The sequence below is a fragment of the Grus americana genome, chromosome 5 (assembly GCF_028858705.1).
Source record: "Grus americana isolate bGruAme1 chromosome 5, bGruAme1.mat, whole genome shotgun sequence".
In the NCBI taxonomy this organism is placed as follows: domain Eukaryota; kingdom Metazoa; phylum Chordata; class Aves; order Gruiformes; family Gruidae; genus Grus; species Grus americana.
In genome coordinates, this window is record NC_072856.1 from 34,290,392 (window position 1) to 34,299,453 (window position 9,062).

The 9,062-nt window shown below is 42.4% G+C and overlaps 1 protein-coding gene across 1 annotated transcript in view; it reads right to left on the bottom strand.

The window, feature by feature from the left end:
• The window catches only part of PALS1 (protein associated with LIN7 1, MAGUK p55 family member), a 58,228-nt gene extending 52,517 nt beyond the window's left edge, over positions 1-5,711 (bottom strand). Inside the window, exon 1 of the mRNA XM_054826106.1 lies at positions 5,573-5,711. The gene's annotated coding sequence lies outside the window, so the exon portion shown is untranslated. The remainder of the gene's footprint in view (positions 1-5,572) is intronic.
• Between the last annotated feature and the right edge of the window lie 3,351 nt (positions 5,712-9,062).

Here is a 9,062-nt window from a genome sequence, read left to right on the forward strand (position 1 = left end):
AAGGTGCAACGCATTAATACATGATTAATCTATCTCAAGTCTCATTAACAGTACCTGACAAGTCAATGGCAATTTGATAAAACAAGACAAACGAGGCTGACCACTGGTTCTCAACCACGACAATGCAGGGACACCGCATGATTCGATATTAAGGTCAAGCCTTAGCTTTATGCACAGAGATACCACATTCTATAGAAAATGTTGTCATGATATCTGCTCTGCTGAAGAATTTAACTCAGTACCACAAGCACCATACAGAAAAACATGCTTCCCTCCCTAGAATTCTCCTTGGCCACACTGAAGACCAGCTTCTAAATAAGTGATTAATAGAGAATAGGTTACCTAAGCATACTACCTTCATTGACCTCAACTATGAAAAGCATCCTAGTTAAAAGAACGCTTGGGTTTAACACTTGAATATTCAGATGAGAGCTGACTCTGCTGATCTCTCTGCCACGCAAACCAAGATGAAGATTTGGCTCCGGTGAAAACAGACAGGTGATGGGAAACATCAAAAGTAACGTAATTTCTCTCAATAGTGTTTTTACCAAGGAATCATACCAGTTATATTTTACCTGCCTTCAGCCTTGAACAAGGTGAACTTTTTAAGTTTCATTACTCTTTCATATACACCTCATTAAAGCCAAGTGCCTCCTATGCCATCATACTGCTAACAGTTCACATATATATCACTGGCAATCTTTCTAATATACTGTTGAAATGAGAAATGACTCTCTTAGGCACTAGCATACATTGTCCTCCTTTGATCACACACGTTTATACTCAGAACTCCATTCAACACTACTGGTACTTAAATGAATACTTTTTTCCAGCCTCTCCTTCCTGACTTTAAGCATATACACTTATCCTTGGAAACAGAATCGGAATGCATACAGCCACCTCCCAGCACCTTTGCCAGGTCAAAGAGCAGCTGCTGAGGTTGCACTGGCACTTCCCAGTTATCAAAGGGTTTTTAGTTTCGTTGAATTCCACTTTCTAGAGAGCTTGAAGATACCACTGAATAGCTTCACACAATGAAAGTAAGACAACTCACACCGACTACTCATGTAACAGTTGATGCACATACACAGGTATGTGCTTTAGATGCTAACATACTACTACCATACTTGAGTACTCCTAATACCTTTTGTAAAGGACTGCTTAACTGTCCAATCACTTAGTATATCCTTACTAGAAAACGTTCCTGGTTCTAAACTGCCTCCCCCCACTCCCATTAAAAAAAAAAAATAAAAAAATCACACAACAAAAATCAAACCCAAAAGACGCATTTGAGAGTCTTCTGAATCAACTGTTACGGTCAAATAACCCAGTATGACCTTCCAACAGTTTCCCCAGATGAATCCCAATGCAAGGCAAGAAAGTAAGTTATGGTTTGGTTTCTGTCTTATTTTTCTTAAGAACTATCTTTTTCCAGATTCTTTTATCTCTTCTATCATCTATTCTTTTGTTAGAACTTTGCAGGAGATGAGTTTATTTTTATGCTGATAAGTATAGCAAATTCTGATATTTAAATTTGTGATTAACAACCATGAGCTGCACTGTCACATGTATCAACCATCAAGCTCTTTCTCTAATCCTAGGGAAGAAATTTAAAAAATGAAAGACTAGAAGCAAAATCAAGTATTAAAAATGTACAAATCACATTAACTATTTCTTACCTGTTATTTTTCTTTAGAAGACATTTATGGCCAACCAGAACAGAAATACAACGCAACAGGCAAATACTTAGGGAAACACAAGGCACTAAGGTCATCTTTATAGAGCAGATAATAATTATAGGTATGTTGAAACAATTACACTTTTTCTATCTAATTATCTGGCATCTTATAAAAAAAGCAGAATTAGATCCACAAGATAATCTAAACACCATGCCACCTATTAGACTACACAACCCACATATAAGCGACCAAGCTCTGCTCTACAATGAAAAGGGCACATTTACAGATGCTGTTCAGGTGCCTAATACTCAACATGAGTGGGAACTGGCCAAGCCAGCCAAGAATAAACAAAGATCTGAGGTTTAAGTCTCCAGAATTTCATACCGCACTAGGAAAGAAAAAAAAAAATCCCTTCACCTACTCTTTCAACACTTGGCCTGCAACAAGGAGACCTGGGTTCAAATCAATTTGTACTTGATCATGCTTCTTGCCAGCCCGTCCCTGGGCTACATTACTCCATTCACTCCCTTCCCAAGCGGATATTACTCTAGAATTAAACTGACTGGTGTCTGGAAGCACCTCACACCCAAACACCCAGTGGCCTGGCAGTTAAGGCATTCCCTTTGGGAACTGACTGATGTGAGTTTCAAGTTCCCTCAAAAAGCAGAGGGCTTTGAACCCAAATCTCAACATACCAGGCAGGTACTCAAATTGTTTACCTAAAGAAATGCAACATCACATCCTTTTTCTGCCAAAAAAGAAGTGTGGAAGATTAGGCCTTTCTGTGTTTCCTGCTTCACAGAAGAGAAGCATTCCTTGTACAACTGTGCATTACTAATGGTATCTCCGTTTGCTTTCTAATTTAACTGATGCAAGCTTTGAGAGTTACAGCATTTTTTTCTTCCCACACAGCTATGTATTAGTATGCAATTAGACAGCCTTGCAGTATAAAATAAATCTTTACCAACAGACACACACAGTTTATCACCTCCGGTTAAAAAAACCCAAAACCCAGAAAGCCAACAACAAAACACCAATCCAAAAGTTACATTAAAATAGCCTGGCATATAAACTACCTATGTAGTTATAATTTCTTCTTTTTGTTTAGAGTTCTGCTGCATACTTTAGTCCAAACTATACTTAAAACATTTTGTCATATAGCTATATTAGGAATGTAGAAAGAAGGAAGAGTACATAAAATAATACTTTTGTCAGAATTGCTGTATTGAAGAAAACTCCGAAGTAGATAATTATACCAGAAAAATAATTTTGCCAGCATGAGATTTTAAAGCACAGTATAAACTGTTTCAACCAAATGAGTTTTCCATCAGACACACCAAACCTTTTCAAATATACAAATGCCTCTCTTTGTCCATTAACAAAAGGAAAACAATACAGCAGTATTTAATATTTACAAAAAGTCTTGAGGTTTTCTGATGAATGACCAAAGTAGTAGTTACTCTAATGTTCCAAATACAGTAATATCAAGCCTTTCTGCAACACTACCTGTCACAGTAAGTACTTGAAAAAAAAAAATCCAGTTGCTAGAACATTTAAGAATTTTAAACATGACATATGAATACAAATACAAATCCTGTTATCTAAGCAGTAGCTGTTTGAAATCTTAGCCTTCAATGTTCTAAAAGCCTAACACTAACAGGAATGCACTTAATCAAAAGTGCAGACTAGAAAAAAAATGAGTAGCCAAAACAGGTAGTTACAACTGTTAGCATTTGATGTTAAGATCCAGTCTTTAAGGAGACGTCATAACAGAATTTGCACCTAAAAATGCCACAGGATTTTTTTTAAAGCTTGCAACATTAAACTAGAGCAAGAGCTTTTAATTAAAAAGCAGCAAACGGAAGGGTTACGAAAATAGAATTATTTATGTCGGAAAATATATCGGCACATATGAACTGCAGACTACATTAAGCTTTCTGTGTCCATAACCCTTGGTATGAATGCTAACCTCTACATTGCATTTTTACTACTTCGCATCACATATTGCTGTGGTAATGAAAGATGCCCAACCCCCCTCAATGGCCTGAGTAACTCCTGCAGATTCCTAAGGTGGCTAAATCAGTCTAGTGAAGAAACATTTTTATTTACATTTCTCAGTAAGTTCAGATCTTTTGAAAGGAAATTTAATAAAAACTAAGTAAAACTACCATCTTTACCATCATCTAATTCTATATAGGAAAAAGTACCATCTACTGGTATTCTACACATTGCAAGGCAACATGACACACATTGGAAGGATGTAAAAATCTGAAAGAACTACTTTGAAAAGAGTTAAGCGATCATGTATTAACATTTAACGCGGTATTACTTTATTAACAGTAACATTAATCAAATTTAACATTCTAGTATGCTGCTTCAAGAAGTGCTGCAATATAAATACATGATGCCTTGTTAAGCCATCTACAATACTATTAGTTAAGCTTTTAACATGTGAAATACTGAACACTCTGGATCACAGCACGTTGGAGAACAGTTCATATGTGTATAGAACAGCCAGACTCTAAAGTGTTTGCAATAACAGCTCTAAGATGACTACAAGAAAAAAAGATGTATTGTTTGTGAAAATTCAGAGGACAGATTAAAAACAAAAGATTGCAGGCTCAGATGCCTAATTAAAGATATCCTATTTTTGACGAATTCAGGAAAAACACCTCAATCCTCCAAAAAGACAGGTCTCTTTAAGGCATATGAAGCTGTGTGCTGAAGCAACAGCCAATTAGAAAAAGACTGTCACCAGTCACTTAGAAGTCTAACTGCAGTCATCGATATCTCATCACTTACATAGAACGCAAGTATTTTGGCTGTCAGTGACCTATGGACCTAGTTTATGTCCAAATAATTCTATTATAGAGGCTTTAATAATTACCTTTTAAAAGAAGGAACCTTCACAGCACTAGCTGACATTTACCCCTTTAATATTCCTCATTAAGTTGTTTTTGAGGGATCTGCCCCACAGGACACATCTAAGAATATTATTAGTTTAGAGAGTTTGGGGTTTGTTGTTTTTTTTTTTTTTTTAAATATCTATGTTTTTCAAAAAAGTCAAATACAAGTTGATTTAATTTTCTCGTGCAGTCTATCTTAGGAAGTTCAGTGTTCTTTGTTGCTTGCCTGTACAGTACCACAACACAGCCTCGGTCACTCAGTTCGGAAAGCACATTATCGGGACAGGCTTTCCGAAAACAAACTAGTTCAGAGCCAGTACGTGCGTTAACTATCGCTGACTATAAAATACACTGAAAGTCGCTCATATTCAACCAACTTAGCCCCGCAAAGCTTCATAAATCAATACGGAACGATCTCTTTATAGAGGCACCATTTCAAACACAGAACTGCAGACCAGAAGCGCAGAGGGGGGGAAGCCTCAAGTTTCTCCCTCTATTAAACCCCCCAGAATCAGGCAGAGAAAGCGCACAGCCAAGTACGGGAGGGTTTTCTTACAATTTCTGGGCCTAAACTCGCAGCGCCTGCCCGGGAGGCACCCCCGAGGGAGGGGAGCCGCAGGAGCAGCCCTCAGGAGGCCGGCTGGGCGACCCCGCCGCCCGCTCCCCACGCTCCCGGCTGCGGCGCCGGCTCCGGGCGCCCCGCGGCGCAGGCACCTGTAGCCGCAGCGGCCAGGGCCGCCCCTCCCGGCCGTACTCCGCGACCGGGACAACAGCCCGGGCCATCGCCCGACGGGGCGCGGGGACGGACGCGGTCCTCCAAGAGCCGCCGAGTTCGGTTCGGCCCCACCGCCCCGTTCGGCCCCACCGCCCCCAGGCCTGTGCGGGAGCCGTGGCCGCGGGGAAGGCTCCCCGGCGAGCGGAGACTGGTGGCTCCGCGGCGAGACCTGTTGCTCGCACGCCGGGCGCGGGAACGGGGGCTGCGCTCACCGTTCTTCCCTCGCCGCCGCTGACACGCTCCGGCCCAGCCACCGAGTCGAAGTCACGGTCACCCGCAACCCGCGGCGTCTCCCCGCGGAGCCACCCGGCCACAGCCCCCGCAGAGCTGCGCAGCCGCCGCCAAGCCCAGCCCGGCCCTGCCCTGCCCCCTCGTTTGCTCCCAGCGCCTGCCGCCAGGCTCCGCCCCGCCTCGCCCGGCCGCGCCACGCAGGCGCGGAGCCGCCCCCACACCCGCTGCCGGGGCCGCACCGGCCGGCCGACTGGACGGGGCGGGGAGGGCTGAGAGCGCGCGCGCCCTCTGCTGGCCGGGCGGGGCTGCCCCCAACGGCCGCTGTCGTGATTACAAATGGCCGTTAACGGCTTTCTTTAGCTCTCGTGGAGGGGCTGGGGAGGACGCAGAAGACATGGCACTGTTGCCGTGTCTCCATCCTCCCACAGCCATGTCCCATCTCTCTACCACAGCTTGCTCTCCACCCTGGAGAAGCACCTCCATGGGAGCCCCTGTGCCCTGAACGGAGCTGGCTAGCCTGCCTGGGCTGCGGCCTGCCCCTTCCTCCTCTCCCACCTCCAGCTGCCTCTGCCAGCCCACCTGCTTCTCCTGCCTGCTGTGGCCAGCGTGCGCCCTGGGCGCTCCATGCCACTGCAGCCCCTTTCTGCTCCACCCTTATCATCTCTCCATTCTCCTTGTACTGCTGCTGAAGCCGCAACCCAAGCTTGAATGCCTCAGCCAGGCTGGGGGCTGTTGTGGGACAGAAATTGTTTACTCTCATCTGAGAGCCCAGCCCACCTGCGGGAGAGTGGAGGGAGGCTGAGGCACATAGGTGTCCTGAACACAGTGTGTGGAAGAATCAAGGAAACAGGACGTTAAAAATAGTTTTACCAGATTGTTTGTATCCATGGCTGTGTTTTACAGGACCAGGGAAACATATCTTCAGCACTGCAGTTTAGCTTGACTTTAAGCACAAAACTGCATTCCCACCTCTGGTTTTTCAGGCTAGCCTGCCTAGATCATTGCCTGAGGCATTAGAAGAAATGCTCCACGTAACAGGACCAGAAAAAAAAGCTTTCTTAGATCACTAAAAAGTCCTAAAGAGATATCTGCTTTAGTCCATCTCTCCATGCTTCAGTTTAGCCACTTACAAATCTGTGTCATTTAACTCTATCATTCTCCATAGTGAAATCCAGATATAGACTTTCAACTTCCTGTGATTTTACCCTATACCATGTTTTCTTTGGATCCATCCTAAAGACAGCCACACAGTCCAATTTTATAAGTCCCCAAACTAAATCCCATGGTTTTATTTTTTTACCATGTGAAAAGGCCAGCTGACCAGACACTAACATACGTCCTGCTCAGCTACCTGCAGAGCAAACTCTGAAAGCATTCTACCTTTTCACACTGGGACTCCCACTCCCCAGGACAGGATGGCTTTTTGTTTGCTGTTTTCAGGGCAGCAATGTCTTGTAACTGCATTTAACTGGTTATTTCTGTTCTGACCAATACAAGGGTCTTTGCATCAAGTAGCAAAACTGCAGTGCTGCAGGAAATACAAATGTCGCTGGACTGTGGAATTATTTACTTGGGAAGTAAAAATGGAGGGAAAACATAGCACTGGTAATTTGTGGCTGAGCAGCACCAAGTGTGGTTCTTTTCACCTTCATATGAAAATGGTGAAAGTTCACATGAACTTTTTTTACAAACCACTTTGGCAAAGGACCTAAGAACCAGAAAGGACTTTTTCAAAATATGATACTTGCCTAGAAGATATAATGGCTGCAAAAAGTAGCTAGGTTCACCAGTTGGCTGTTCACCATTGTCATCCTCATCCAAAGTGATGATTAGTTTACTGTCTTTTCTACATCCAAGGTTGGGATGATCAGACCAAAAAAACCGCAAATTCTGATTACAGTTTCCCTCCACTGACAGCATTTCTCCTTCCTCTTACAGAAAATCTCATTGCTTCCAGTGTGCATGTTGCTCAGTAGCCAGTTTTTAAACCAGGAAAAGGGAATTTTCTTCACTATGTTGTGCAATTTGTCATAGAGCAGAGAAGGATTCACGCCAGTTCTAGAGTTTCTGTTTCCCTCCTTTACTCTCTTATATCTGTAGCTGAAGTTTTAATCTTTTGCCAGAAGGGGTTACCAGACCAGGTTAAGACTGAGCTTGGGATATCTCTTGGATATATCTGCTTAGAGATCCGTTTGTTTCTTTAGTAACCAATCTCCTCCCCCTGGCTTTCACAAACCCTAATATTAGCCCTTGCCCAGCTGGCAAATCCATTCATCAGATGCTTGAATGAGGCGTGCTTGGCTAATTCTATCCAACAGATTAAAATATTCCGTCAGTCCAAGAAGTTGTCATACCTGAAAACATTTCACAATAGAGCACAGGATCAGCAGCATTATTTGTAAAGACCCAGATAACCTTTCTTTTTTAAATCATTGTGTTAACAATTTAAATGGACAGATCTGATGGTTCATTTTGCCTTGTGGGTGCTGTTTGTTGGCATGCCGAGAACACAAAAATTGCTGTGAGAAAAAAAAAAATCAACATTTTGGCTTGAATTTAACAAAGCATGAAAATTAAAAAGAGTAGATGCAGAGAAAGAAGGCGAATGGGAGGATGAGGAAGGATGATGGAAAGATGCTTGCGAAGATCAAAGCTTTTAGTCTTCCTTTGTTTTGTCTTAGCTGATTAGTCTTTCATATGAGGATCTACTAAGACAGCTCTTAAAGGAAATGAGAAAATTACTTACCAAAATACTATAAACCATGCTGTTCCATCTCTTCTTCAAAGTTTTCAATTATTATCTTTAAGCAGAAAAGAACTGAAAAAGAATATCCAAGTGATACCTCTTGTGAGCTTGGATCTTAGAACATTTTGATTTTAGACATGATTTTTTCCATGATTTTACTATCAGGGATTATGGGAGCATTAAAGTACGCTTGCTGCTACAGAACCAACGTATTTAGGCAACTTAAATTATTATTGATGAACCTACTTTTTAAGGTTGATACGTTCATTCCACAGACAAATATTTTTTAACAAAGAAAATGTTCATCTTTGATGAATTGAATTTGACATGAATTAGCGTCACTGTTTGGCAGCAAGATGCTGATATAACCGTTGATCAAGCTAAATCTGGCTGATTGTAATCAATGGAAAAATGAAAAAAATATTTCCAACTGGAGCATCAGCCTAGCACAGGACAAAATGTTTTCTTTGAAACCATTGCCCTCTGGAGGGGGAATGAAAAATCACAGAAGGATTAGGTAAAAATTCCCTTTTGTGTCACTGTGTAACTGAATTTATGCTTTACCGTCCAGGAATGGTTCTACAGACTGATGCGAAAAAGGAATGCTCTATCAGAAGAGCCACAGTGGCCACAGTGCTTATGTCAGTGAAGGCTGGAGGAGAAGTAATCCCCATCTGTCTGCCCCATTACTCTCCTCCCCTTTATCTCTAAACTCTTTATCTCTA